This window comes from Pseudocercospora fijiensis, assembly GCF_000340215.1.
Source record: "Pseudocercospora fijiensis CIRAD86 unplaced genomic scaffold MYCFIscaffold_9, whole genome shotgun sequence".
NCBI lineage: Eukaryota > Fungi > Ascomycota > Dothideomycetes > Mycosphaerellales > Mycosphaerellaceae > Pseudocercospora > Pseudocercospora fijiensis.
In genome coordinates this window covers 2,429,799-2,445,424 of record NW_006921540.1, presented here as the reverse complement: position 1 = coordinate 2,445,424, position 15,626 = coordinate 2,429,799, and positions in this window count along the sequence as shown.

Sequence of the window (15,626 nt, the reverse complement as noted above, 5' to 3'; positions counted from 1 at the left end):
CTAACGAGCAGGCTTACCTAAACTTTGTAAAGCTTGTATCTAGCACTTTCCTCGATAGTAATAGATCCTAACTACTCCTACCGCGCGATACTCCGGTAGTGCTTATAGTCTAAGCGCTATATAATAGAGCGATGTCCTAATATCGGTAAGTTCTTAGACTTCGCAGTTAATACCGGCGCCCTTACCGCGAGGTTCTTAGTAGGCAATTTCGATACCTCGACGCGCTATTATACCGAACGTACGTATATAGCAAGATCGATAAGACCGCTTCCTTGCTTATTACGATCCGCTATTAGTGCCTATCGACTAGTAGTTATATACTCCCGCTCTCGATGCCGAAGACTAAGAGCTTCTATACGACTTTTGCTCTACCTTAGACGCTAATTCTCTTAAGACGTATAATCGGTGCTATAAGACTTAGTTTAGTATAAACATTAAGAAGAACAAAGGCATTTGTAGTCGTTGCGTTAATCGAGATGCTTCTAGTAAGATGTAGCTAGGCGACCTATTCTTATATAGCGATAGGAACAATATAGACCCTAGACCTATTCTAGATAAGTTATCCGGGCTCTCGACTGCTAAGGAGCTTCTTATTGCACGCGTCTATATATAGATGTCGGTTTTTTGCGTTCGTAGACAGCAATACTAGTACCGTAGCTACATCTACAACTTCCTAAAGGATGTTGTAATAGTCTATACTAAGCTACCTCGGATCGTACGAGAGTTAGACCTCGTAGTACTTCGCCTACGTTAGAAACTATAGAGTACGTAGGAGTAAGATAAAGGTATTCCGCTAGAAGAAGATTAATAGCGAAAGCGACGTTAGTTTCGCGAAGACTTCCGTATACGACGTAGCAAGGTTATTAACGCCCTCGAGTAGTTAAGATCGAATAACAAGTACTATCGCGATATTCTTATTAATTAAGAAGCATTATCGCAGCTACCTAAAGACAGATCTGTCGAGGCATAGCTTAAGTACGCAGAATATAATAAATAGTAGCCTAAACAGCTCGATTTAGACGCAGTTATTCCGAACCCCGAATATAGCCGCCCGCTACAACGCACGCCTTCTACTCGTAGAATCTATATTCCCTAGTAGAATCCGCCGCCCTCTAAGTAGTTCTCGTGCTATAGATATGCCTTTCCTCGTAGTATTTAGTAGCGCTCCTACTACGATACTAATCTTCCGGAAGAGAGTCGAATCTAGTACGAGTGTATATAGTGCGCATATAGCATTGTTAACCTTAACTATTACGCCGAGCTTAAGTAGTATATAGCTAGAGACTACGAGACAACCCGTAATTAGTTCTCGTATACGATACTAGGTATCCTAGTTAATGTTAATTAATACAATCCTAGTCTCTCTAACAAGGCGAACTGCCTATAATACATTAAGATGCTAGTACTCCTAATCTAGCGCTAGCGCGCCGTACCTATATATATTACGCCTATAGTGCCTATTGCGCCGCCTCTACTAGCTTCCGGTATTACAGGTCCGTCGCGCATAGATCGTAGGCCTACCTAGGGAGTAGGTTAACTAAGTCTTAATAAGGATCTTAGCTATAACTTTGTAGCTATTCCAAATCTATACCCCTAATACCGTGCACTTAATTAGTTGCGTAATCGTCTCTGCTATCGTCGACTAGGTAAAGAGGTTGTAGGACCGTCTAATAATCCCCTATAATAGCCGCCCTACTTGTTACATATTACTTAGCCGGATTATAATAAGGTGCCGATTAACGAGCTTAATCGGTTATACCCTCTTATAGCTATAGCGTTTCCTACACTCCTACCTTAGGGTAAAGGCGATCTAAATTAAGCTCGTCCGCGCGCTATCTCTTAGCAATAGGCTATCGAGTACTATATAAGATACTAAGATAGCCGATTTGCCTCTTACGAGCGATAGCCGTACTTTGTTTTTAATAAAGGCATGCGTTACTACGTACTTAATATAGTAGCTTTCTTTGCTAATAAGTACTAGAAGGATAGAACTAAGGTTACCGCTAAGACGATAGAAGCAGCATTGTCGGCAGATTAGCGCGATCTAGAGGCACAGCGGTTAATTAATAGCGTTGTCCGTATTAGAGGCTAAATCCGAGGCACTCGGCTATACTAGAACGGACGTCGCGTTAACCTAGAGACGTACGTACGGGCTCTAGGTAAGCCTAATCTGTTCTACACTGTTAGTGCCGTAGACCTTTAATAGGACTCGCTTGCTCGACTTATGCTAGGATATAAACAGTAGAAGAAATTGCTACCGCCGCAGCGTATTAAGATAGCTCGTAATAGCCTACGGAAGCACCCTTATGTCGCTAATACATATATTAGCCGCCGCTTCTAGCTTCTACTTAAGAAGGTACTTAAGCCGAAGTTCAACGTTCTTAACTACTAGTATCGCTTTAAATAGCAAAACCGTAGCAGCTGCTATATACATTTCTTCCTATAGTGTAGCCTTCCGAAGCTAGGTATCGATATAGATACGGATCGAGCAGCCTTCGCAAACTAATAGGGAATGTATATTACTACGCTAAACCCTAAGCCTAGTCGAGATCTTAGTTAAGGAGCTACTATCTAGTCTAGTACGGAAGAGCTTAACAATACGTAAGAGGACTTAGCCGACATTATTAATCGTGTATAGCGTTATATCTATAGCGACTATTATTAAGCAAAGCGCAAGGATAATCTAGATAGGGACCTCTACTATCGCTTCTATTTCCTACGATCGTATCGTACGTAGGCCGATGTTAATTACGAGTATAACAACCGATACCTAGGGTTTACCGCTGTATATAATAACTCGTTCCTAAACTACTTTAACCGCCTTATATCTATAGCCTAGAGAGCGAATTGCGACATTACACTGTATACTATAACGTATACGGTTATATAGTACATTCTAAAGTATTATAGTGAGACTAAAGTTAAGAGCAAATCGTATAATAATATTATAAAGGGCCTTCTGCCTCTTATTAATACAGATAAGCCTCTGCTTTCAATAGTAGCGAAACTACTCAATATTCTTATTACTAAGCGTAATTAGCTAGCGTAGGAAGTTGCTTATCTCAATCTGCATTTGCCTCTTTAAAAGGGCAGTCGTATAGTAGTTACGCTCGACTGTCGTCCCTCTTCCGACTAAAGTGCGCTAGTCGATCTGCCTATAGAAGGACACGATAGTGCAATTAGTAGCGACGCTAGTGCTAATATCGGTAGCGATATCGGTAGTAATAACAACGCCGACGGTATAACGCATCGTATACCTAGAAGAACGGTTATTTAGAAGTACCTCGCACGCCCTAAAGCTATAAAGGACGTAAGCCTCTTTATCTACTTAACTAAGTAGAACCTATAGCGCCGCGGTAAGGCCCGACCTCTATCCTACCCTAAGAAGGATCGACGGCTAATTAACTACTTCCCGCGCTATCTATCTGTTCTAGGTAAGCTACGCTATAAAGACTATCTCCGGCTTAAGATTTGGATATACTATCCGTTCCGTTAGCTTCTAGCCTATTCTAAGGACAACCCTTACTAGTTTCCCGATCGCGATAACTTAGAATTCACGATATAGCAAGCAGCTTTTCGATACTACTAGGAGAATTATTAGTACCCGAACGATTATCTTTAAGACCTCCTACGCGAAGATAGTAATCCTTTTATTAATCCTAAGATACAGAATCTCGGTAAGCCGGCTAATTTCGATGCACTATATAGGCCTTTACCGAATCCTAGTATTCGCGACGAAGATCTAAACAACCTTAGCGACCGTAAGGTTAATAGAGCTGCCTATTAGGAGCCTCGTATTAGCAAGTATCTAGCGGAATACCTAGACATCTACAATACTTCTTAAGACTAGTAGCAGGCCCGTAAAGAGGAGTATAGCATTGTAGACCTTAATGTCTAGTTATAGTCGACTGCCTAATTCGATAAGCTAAATCGCTACTAGCGGTAAGGATTTGACGAGGTTGTTTATTACTTCTAGCGAGTTCTTAACTATTGTCGTACAAGGAATAATCGCCTACCGTAGCTCCTCTTTAATATTAATAGCGTAGGAGGCATAGGGAAGTTGTACCTAATTAAGATAATATATGCCCGCCTCTAGACTATAGCTAGGACAGCTAGTTATCCCGCTAATCCGATTATCCGGTTAGCTCCTACTAGTACTGCGGCTACTAATATCGAAGGTTCGACGTTACATTCCGTATTCCGACTGCCTATAAGAAGAGCATTTACTAAGCTAGCTAGTGCTCGGCTTACGTATATAGAGAACCTCGTCCGCAACGTTTACTATATTATTATTAACGAGAAGTCTATAGTTAGCTAGCTACTCTTGTCTATATTAGACTAACGCCTTCGCTAATGCTATATAGATAGAAATCTACCTTTCGGTAGAATAAACATTATTATCTTTAGCGATTTCTGCTAGCTAACTCCTGTCTTCGAGAAACTACTTTTCTATACCGTACTAAAGACAGCAGAGGAAATTTCCGGCTAGTCGATATACTACGCTTTTAGCAAGTCCCTCCTTCTTAAGGCTAATATGCGTTAAGAAGGAGACAGTCTAGACTAGGTCGCCTTCCGCGATACCCTCGACGCCCTCCGTACGGGTAAGGTACGAATACTATACTAGCAAACACTTATAAAGCGGCATATATCGTACCTAGACATTACGGCACGTATCAAAGACTTTGATAATACTATCCGTATCTACTTTACTAATGCCGACGTCGATAAACTTAATTATTAGCGCCTCCGAGACATTTGCAACCTAGTTTTGCCTATCTATACGGATTAAAATCGCTCTAAGACAGCTACTATTAATAGCAAGAGCGTCTATAATCTAGATACCCTTCTAAAGGTTTTAGTAGGATGCAAACTTATGCTCCTTACTAACCTATAGACTAAGTTTGGTTTAGTTAATAGTCGGCAAGGTATTCTATACGACATTGTCTAGCCTAAATCCGTACGCGATAAGAACCTCCGTCGGACTCTACCTCTATACTTACTCGTCGCATTTGAAGGCCTTAAGGATAATGCACCCGCTCTCTTTAAGGTCTCTAGACGTAAGATTGTCCCTATCTTCCGCATCTGCCGCAACGTTAATAGCCGTAACGATTAGCGTCTACAGTTTCTACTTATAGTGTCCTATGCTTTAACTGTCTATAAAGCATAAGGTATAATACTAGACAAGGCTGTTATTAAGCTTAGTCTAAAGGATTTCTCGGCTAGTCTTATATATATCGCTTTCTTATAAGTTAAAAGCTATATAGGTCTTATAATTAAGGACGCATTCGACTTTTAGCGTATTCGAGACTTAGGCAAGACAAGTATCGCACGCATACGGATTACAGACGAGCGTCGGAGATAGGGACAATTTCTTCCTAAGCCTCCTTCGTCTCCGCTTATATCCTCTTATACTTTCGACTATAGCGGGCCTCTCTCTACCTTCTTTAACGGCCTGCTTAACGCTCTTAGCTAGAGACATTAGCAGCGATATAAAGACAATAATAGCGATAACGATCCTAACCTCTAGACCGTTCTACTCGACCTACCGCTTCTAGGCTAAGAGCAGCCCGTTAACCTAACTATAGGGGCAGTCGAGCCTAAGAGTAAAGGCTTTCCTTTACTTTCTAGTTACGTATACTATCTAGATACTTATCTTAGACCGTAGTAGACTCGTCTAGAATAGCTACGTATCGGTACCGATTATGCTATTAAGCGTAATTTGTTTATCTAATAAATCTAGGATACCGAGCGCTAGCAATAGCAGATCCTTCGCGATTAAGCTCGTATCGACTAAGGTCCTTCTACTACTCGCCCCCGCCCTTGCGACGGTATGTATTCTATAGTGCTATAATCTATCGATAGGCGTTAAACATTAGTATATAGTTGTTCGTCCGTCTAACGAGGAACTTAAGCGTACCTTTATGTCTTATATATACGTAGAGTTAGGTATAGTACTTGTCGGCCGCTTTAGCGGTCGTAAGGTTAGACTTATCGATACTACTCGTCCTCTATAGACTTCTTACTAGCTATGTTTTATAACTAATCTAGATAGTAAGAAGATCTTTTAGGAGGTCTACCGCGAGAAGTATCTTAATTATTAATAGCTCTAAGCTATAAAGAGTCGACTCGAGTAGGTAAACAAGCGAGAAGACTATTAGACTAGGGTACGTCGACCTAAGATAATACGTCTTATCGACCTAGTATTCGATTATACTCGGATTATACAAGGTTAGGGTCGTTATACGTTTAACAACCCTAGTAGCGTATAGCTGCTAACTACCTATAGCGGACGCTCTCTCGACTTCTTCTATACTATCGCCTATATTCCGTAGGACCCGTATAACCCTAATAATCTTGTTAGCGCTTAGTATACTAATTAAGTTATAACCGACCTTCTTATGCTTTAGTAGCATTCCTTCGATTATAACCGTGTTTAGCTAATAACGCCGACCAATTTATTCGGACTCCTGTTTATATCTAGCGTAGATAAACGACTCGCTTACGATATAGTAAACATTGCCCGCAAGCTTATCCGGGAGTTTGGCTAGCTAACTGCAGCTACGGTACAGCCTATTAATCCTTATTAGTAGGCATCTGCTAGTACTAAGGGTTGTTATTAGTACTAGACTACTATAGGCGATATACTTAAAGCATTCCGAGATCTCGTATTTACGCCTAATCTCCGCCTAGTCTATATAATCTACTCTTCTAATAGCTATCTAGTTGCGGCGAGGATTGATCCTCGTACTACTATCGTCTAAACCTAGAACTCTTAGCCTAACGTTCGCTTAGATAGTACTCGCACAATCGGCCGTAATAGTATCCGACTTATTCTTGCGTTTACTAGCCTCTTATCCCTTTATCGGGGTGCTTAGGAAGCTAGCTAGCCTACCGAAGATGCCTAGACCTACTAGGAGGTTAACGAGGCTATACGACAGACTAATGCGTCTGCCTATAGTACTATTACTATTTACAACCTATATGTCCTTATATTAGGCCGCCTTCCTATTCGCCTTCTTAGATCTAAGTCTAAGCTTACAGACTAGGCCACCGAGACTCGCTCTGCTTATTTAGCCTTATTAGCTACTAATGTCGACTACGAGTATCGCCTAGAACTACCTACGAACCCTAGTAGTCTTCTATCTCTGCTAGTTTATACTACTAAAGACATTGCGCGTCGCTATTAGAAGCGGATCGACTAAGAGCGTCGTAAGAAGTAAGCGTAGTAAGAGGAGGTAGAGGCGGAGGTAGAGGCTCCGAGAGAGGCTTCGGATTTTATCTATAGTAGTAGTAAGGACGCAGAGATGTCGGATGCTTAGTAGTATAAATAGAGGGGCGGTCTCGAATAAGGTCGAAGTCTAAATAGAGCGATAGCGATATAATAGACTTCGACCTTCGAGACCGCTCTAGTCTAGTCTACCCTAGTCTGTCCGTTGCGCAATAACAAGCCTGTTTAGTATAGTCCGGGTTACGAGTGTACTAATTGTCGTTAAATATACGATTTCGTTAAAAATGCGATTTCTATACTCTTTACTAACCCTCTTAACTATAATTAAAACGATAACGAGGGCGGCTTCTAATTAGCTAGCTATAAGGCGAAAGCTTCGCTCGCACTTCTAGGTACGCGTAGCCGCCTAGGAGCACATTTTTACTATACGAGTATCAACCGGAGAGCGAGTTTCGAATTTCGAAATAGAGAGCGTATGCTTAGGTCTACGTATACTAACTAAGAAGTTAAATTCAAAGTAGCTTTAGCACACCTCGAGGGTTCTATAAGTCCCTACAAAGTGCCCTAAAACTACGCAAATTAGTATACAAATCGGGGTGTTGTAAATTACCCCTATAAAAGCTAATTACCTCGGATTTCTACCGTTCCGAATAGCCGTAATCGCTCGAAAACGACTAAGTCTACGCCTGTACCTTAGTACTACTACTTCTACTACTTAGAAGCGACAACCTCTCCTTAGATCCGTCGTTTTAGTAGTCTAATTAGTATAGGAGATAGCGTACGAGAGGATTAATCTATCCGATACGGTTTAGGTAGTATACCTATATATAACCTTCTACGAGCGCGTTTCGAAGGTGTTATAGGCTTACTAATTAAAGGCTTCTAATAACGACGAGGCTTATAAGAGCTACCTAATAGCTATAGTAGATCGAGTAAAGTGTCTTTACTAGTATATAATAGAATAGGTAATAAATATAGAGCTATAAATAGTACTATAGATAGTAGAAATAGACTACTTAGTAAGGGCAAATCGTCTAGTAACGATAGCAACGACAATTAATGCCTTAATGCCTCGTCGTTATCGTATTAATTACTTTTGCTAGCGTCTTTTAGCAAAGATAGTAGTAATCGACTACTCTTTAGTAGTATTAATTATAGAAGGTCTATATCCGATAGGCTATTAAATAGGTTATTATCGTTAGCCTCGTACGGAGCGTTATTGTTAGTAAGGTCTAAGAAGTTTATATTAGCGTCGTTATTAACTATAACAATAACTAGAGCAAAGTTAACATTATCGATAATATTATCCTTATTAACTAGACTATAGACAGGTAATATACTACTATTAACGACGATAAATAGCTATTATAGAGCCTCGACGGAAGCGACTAAAGGTACTAAAGGTACTAAAGGCGCTAAAGGTACTAAAGGCGCTAAAGGCGCTAAAGGCGCTAAAGTTACTAATAGTAGTTTAAAAACAGGTTGTTATTATTAGAGTCAAAGAGGCTATACGTAATTAGCATATAATTAGGCCGAGTAAAGCTAGGGTCTTAGTGCCTTAGGTAGGGCTTAGTGCTTAGCGTTAGGCTAACTAGCCTGCCTTTCTCCCTCTTCTCTTAGATCTCTATCGAATACTATACTAATTTACTACTACCCTATCTACCTACTAATATAACCCTTCTTATATAGTATTCGATCTACCCTTTAAAGGCAGTAGCTAGATAGTCCTTATTTTAAGCTTTTAGCGGTGTAGCTACGAAAACTATCGATTTAACTATATTGCGCCCGAAGAACGGGACCTATACGTACTATTCTATTAAAATAACCGTACTAATTATTAAGCAAGGCCTTCTATACGGCCTATTATACTAAGTTAAGCATATTAGACCGATATTCGCTAATTCCGCTATATCCGTATCTTAGGGGCTAATAATACATTATTAGTGCCGCCCCTTATAATAGCTAGTTTATTACGAAACAATAACCGTACTGCCGCTAGCAGCGCTAGTAACGATAACGCTAGCGGTATAGTGCCTGCTAAAGTGCCTACTAAAGTGCCTCCTGCTAAGGTGCCTACTAAAGAGCCTACTAGAGGGCCTACTAAAGAATCTATAATCGAAGGGGATAACCTATCGTTGCCCGTTAACGACATTCTTAGCAATATTGTTAACCGTCGATATAGCTAACTAGCCTTTGGCCCCTAACTAGTAGGGAGACTCTAAGAAGCTACCTAAAATAGGCTTACTGCCCTACGTTAAGAACAATAGCTAAAGGATAACCTCCTCGAGATTCGCCGCCTATAGGAAGCCCTAACAACTACTACTAGACTAGAACTAGTAGTAGGACCTTCTATTTAAAAGAAGGATGCTAAGCTTAAAGACTGTACCGTATTTAATAGCTCTAGCCGTAAGCAGTACAATAATTATATACGTAACTGTAAATTGAACTAGCGGAATGCACTAAGGGCCCTACTAGACGACTATTCGCTAGTCGTCTATGCTATGCAATATATTAATAGAGACCTAAAGCGTACCTAGGATAACTACTTTAACTCCCTTACTAATTAGACCGCTGTTTAGTAGCAGACCTACAAAACTATTATACTAGACACCCTTAGAAACCCTATACTAAGGCAACAACACGCTTAGGACTAGTACCTTCGAGCTGAATAAAAGACTAATTAATCGGCTCGCTTATTTAAGGCCTATTTAAAGACCCTCGAAGACGACCTCCCGACTAAAACTAATTCTATCTAGATCTCCGAAATACGCCCTAAATTGAGATAGGAATTAGTCCTTAAATTAGACCGCCGCCGTGTGTTTAAATAGGCTAATCTTATACGCATTCAATTTATAGTTAAAGTAGAAACAGCTAAACGAGCTGTCTAGCTTTAGTAACGACTAGAATCGAGGATCCGACTAGCTAGTACTAACCGTAGCAACCGTAGCCGCGGAGGAAACTAAGGCTCCTACTAAGACAACAATACTAACAATAGGAACAGTAACGATCGTAGAAGAGGCCGTAGCCGGCGGCTATATAGAGGAGGCCGCGATAGGGGCCGTAGAAGGGGCTCGTATCCTTATAACGCTAACCGCTTAACTAACAACAATAGCTATAGCAATGTTCTAACCGGATTGAAGTGCTTTAATTGTAATAGTACTAGCTATCTACTAGGCTAATGCGATAAACCTAAGGACTAGGCCCGAATCGACCGTGCTACCGCTAAGTACCGAAAGTACCTTTTAGTAGCTAATACTACCCCTATAGGCTAACCTTCTTATTAGTCGAAAAAAGAATAAGCGCCGCACTAACTGTTAGCCTTGTGCGGCGTAAGACTATCGATATTGTGCTAGCTATAATACGCTCCTACCTTGTATAGGATACGAAGGGCACTAGCTATCAAACTAAGGTTATACTAGATCTAGGAAATTTAGTTAGTGCCCTTATTAGCTATCGCCTAGCTAAGCAATTAGACCTTCGACAACTGCCGAGGACTAACCTACTAACCCTTGCTTGGTTTAATAACGCTCGGCACTTAACCTATAGGGCCTACTATGTTCCTATAGCTCTAAAGGACGACCTCGGAAATAAACGCCTACTAGACTTTACTACCTACGTAGTAGATATAGACAACCTATATAGGGGAGCTACTATTGTTATTAGCAACCCTGTTCTTAAGCACTATGCTATAGTTATAGACTTAGGCAGTTAACAATAGCGATTTAGAATCGCTAGGAGAGAGGACATTAAATATATCGATATTAGCGAGTGTCCTAATAATATTAGGGTCCTGTTTATTAGCAACCTTATACTAGCCTCCGCCTTAGCTAATCCAACTGCCGACCTGCTCGGTAGTAATAACGATGAACCTATGCCCCCTAATAGCATAGACCCTAAATAGCTTAAGCGTATACTAGAGCCTATTCGAGAAACCTATATTAATGTGTTTAAACACTACCTAGCATCGACGTTGCCTATATTTAAAGAGACGGATTATAAGATTAACATTATAGAGGGCAAAGAGGTCCCTTTTAGTCCCCTCTATAATCTTAGCGAACGAGAGCTTGCTATATTACGTAAGTATCTAGAGGAAAACCTAGCTAATAGCCGGATACGATACAGTAATAGCCCTGCTAGTGCACCTATCCTATTCGTACTAAAGAAGGATAGTAGCCTACGTCTATATATTAATTACCGTAGGCTTAATACTATTACTATTAAAGACCGCTATCTACTTCCGCTTATTAATAAGACCCTCGATCGCCTTTCTAGTGCTTACTACTATACTATACTAGACATTAAGGATACGTACTATCGTATCCGCATTCGTAAAGGTAACGAATAGAAAACAGCCTTCCGTACTCGCTATAGCTATTTCGAGTACTTAGTTATACTATTCGGCTTAGCAAACGCCCCTACTATATTCTAGTCCTATATTAATTGGGCCCTATTAGGCCTACTAGACTACCTCTATATAGTTTACCTAGATAATATCCTGGTTTATATCTATTTACCTAACATTGTAGAGCACTAGGCTATAGTACGCAAGGTACTCGATCGTCTAAGGACCTATAGACTATATTGCAAGCCTTCTAAATGTACCTTTACTGCTAAAGAGGTGTCCTTCCTTAGCTTCCTCGTGTCGACTAAGGGTGTTAAGGCTAATCCTAACCGGATTAAGACTATTACTAAGTAGCTAACACCTACTAGTATTAAAGAGCTTTAATTATTCCTCGGTTTTGCTAACTTCTACCGCCGGTTTATTAAGGGCTATTCGAGGCATATAATGCCCCTAACTAAGCTTACTAAAACTAAGGCCAACCCGACTAGAGAATTCAAATAGACTAACAAGGCATAAGCCGCTTTTAACGGCTTAAAGCAACGCTTTACTAAAGTCCCCTTATTGCACTATTTCGTACTAGGTAAACCAATCCGTATTGAGACTAACGCTTTACAGTTCGCTATATTAGCTATTATGTCCTAATAATCGGACAAGAACTATTACTAGTACCTAATTGCCTTCTTCTCGAGAAAGATAATTAACGCTAAGCGTCGCTACGAGACCTACGAGCAAGAATTGCTAGCTATTGTCGAGGCCTTTAAGCATTAGAGGCACTACCTCGATAGGGCTTAATATACAATACAGGTCTATATAGACTATAATAACCTCCGTAGCATTACTAAGGTTACTAGAGTTATAGGTCGATAGGCTAGATAGGCCGTCTACCTCGCTAGGTTTGATTTTAATGTATTATACCGGCTAGGCGTAAGTAACCCTACCGATAGCCTATCGAGGCGACCTAATTATAACAGCGAAACCTAATACATTAATTCTTTGTTTCTAACCCTGTAGCATAAGATTGCTATAGCCCGTATTGTTAATAAGCAAGCGTAGGATAAGCGGCTTACCGGACTCCGCGACGGCTTAAAGTATATTAATGCTCTTACTGTATTAACAGTGCGTATTAAGGCAAGGGCTAAGGATATAGATAGGAGAAGTTATAATAACTCCCTAGTCGACATCGCAATATATAGTAACAGCGATAGCACTACTGCAGTTAATCCGGCTACTAGTGCTATTAGATATATATAATGCGTACCTCGTTTAATAGCGAGGGTGCTATTAAATAACCTTACAAATAGGGATAGTTAATCGTTTATAGATAAGCTGTTACGGGCTTAGTAGAGGGACGCCTTTGCTACTAAACGTATAGACAAGCTTATAAGTAGGCGAAAGACTCGATCTAGTAAGAGTAATTAGTCGATCGACGATAAAGGTTACTTAAGGTTTAAGGGTAGATACTATGTCCCCGCTAAACAATCGATTAGACAAGAACTTCTTAAGCGACACTATAATAGTAAGCTTGCCGGTTACTATAGTATAGAGAGGTCGCACGAGCTACTATTGCGTATATACTACTAGCTAAATAGTAAGCGGGACATAAAGGACTACGTAAACACGTATGCCGTATATTAACGTATTAAGGCACTAAAGCATTAGCCTTTTAGCGAGTTGTCCTTATTGCTAATCCCTTATAAGCCATTTGCAGAGCTTATAATAGATTTTATTATAGGTCTTCCCCCTACTAAGCGAAGAGGAAGCAAAGATATCTTTAACGCTATCCTAGTTGTTATAGACCGGTTTACTAAGGGCGCTCGATATATCCCGGCGCGGAAAGATTAGACTGCTATTAATATAGTAGAAGCGCTATAGAACAACATCTTCTATACCTATTAGGGGACCCCTAAAGGGATAGTCTCTAACTAAGGCTCGACATTTATATCTTATTATTAGAGTAAGATTTGCCTATAGCTAAGACTTAAGCATCGCCTGTCTATAGCATTCTATCTATAAATAGATAGTTAGACCGAAAGGTAGAATGCTACGCTATAGTAGTACCTGCGCAGCTATATTAATAAGAACCCTAATAACTAGGTTAATCTCCTATAACTAGCCGAATTCGTATATAATAACAGTGTCTACTTATCTACTAAGGTGTTACCTTATTTCGCTATAATAGGAAGCAACCCTACGCTACTATAAGACCCTCTATCGCTCGAGGCCGAGCGTAAGGAAAGGGAAGCGTATTGTAAGAACCTAAGCAAGTAAAGTCTCCTATTATGCCTTAGCAAGCCTATATAACAATTATATAATGTTATTACGTATACTACGGTGCTGTCTCGCTAGCGCAAAGCCTGCTTAGCGTATACGCGGAAAAGCTCGGTCGCTCGTATAGATATACTCGGTTGCCGGCTCGGTATATATGCTATCCGTGCGTAGCCTAGTTAATAGTAAACACTCTGCCCTGTTCTAAGAAAGGTATAGTTTAGTTCTACTTTCTACTACGGCGATTAGTAGAGGGTGTTCTATACGTTACTATATACCTATTTTCTTATAGTTCTAAACCGTCTACTCTTCGTAGCGGCCTATAGAACCCCGAAAGATAAACGCAAGCGATCTAAACGCGCCGGGCGCGGGAAACGCGTAGAATAATGCATTAGGAGCGCCTATAGTATTAGAAAACGACGCGGCGATATAACAATACGAGGCCGAATATTAGGCGCGCCGGGAAGCGACCCGCCTACGGCTCGAACGATTTCTAGCTAAGTAAGAAGTGCTTAGGCTAGAAGTGTAGGCTTAAAAAGCTAAGCGAGAGAATGCGCGTCTTCGTACCCTTAGGGACGCCGGCGATGCGCTAGCTCCGAGTAGCGGCACTACCGGCGAGGGTCCTTCGAGGACTCTATCCCTAGATAAGGACGAGGACGAGGAAGAATTAGCTAACGAGTCGATTTAGAGGCCTAAATCTTAGAGAGCTAAATCTATCTCGTATCGACTACCTCTTTCCGGAAGTACGCTAAGCGTAGCCCCTATGCCTAGTATAAGCTACGTAGTCGCTAGTCTTACGGCTATTAAGCCTCGCCTAAAGGAACCTAAGCCCTTTAAAGGCGATACGATTAAGGAGTCGAGGCGATTCCTTCGAGAACCTTCTATTACCTTTATACTATCCGGAGCTACCTATTATACGGACGAAAGCAAGGTACTTTATAGTATTATATACCTCGTAGGCAATGCGTAGGAGCGATAGCACAATAAAAATAGCCTTAAGGACCTATAGAATTATACCTACTAGGACTTTAAAACCTTCTATCGGGACTACGTCGGGGACCCTATAAACCGTATACTAGATATAACCCTCGAGTATAAGGCGGCCCGTTAGCGTAAGGGACAGTTAGTCTAAAGCTTTGCCCTTAAGCTCGTAGTACTCGAAGATTAACTTAGCGACTATAGCGAGGAGTATAGGATCCGCTATCTCCTCGTTAAACTCTAGCCGGCGATTCGCAGCGCGATTATTAAATACTATACGGTACTAACGACGCGTTACGAACTCGTAGAGCTTGCGACGCGCATCGAGACCCCTAATAAGCCGTCTAGTAAACGTAAGGATCGTAACTACGATAAAACCGGAGGTAGTAAAGGCAAGAAGCGTCGATCTAATAGTTAGGCCCGCAAGTAGTAGTTAAATCGCGACCGTAGCGTAGGCGGAAAGTATACGAAGGGCGATAACTCGTAAGGCAGGTATAATATTAGTAAGGTCGAATGTTATAGCTATCGCTAGAAAGGCTATTATAAGAACGCGTACCCGAACTGCTGTCTCTAGAAAGACGACAACCCTACGGTACGTAAGGTAGCCGCTAACGCTAAAGAGAAGAAGAACGACTCGAAGGCTAAGGGAAAAGATAAGGCACCTCCTAAGAGCTAGGGATAGGTGCGGAATCTCAACTAAGTAGCTTAGTAGTAGTAGTACCTACGGGACGCGTACGCGGAGCTATCGTTACGTAAGAAGGGGAAGTGTCCGTCGAATACTTATTAGATAATGCTACTAACATTAATATAGTA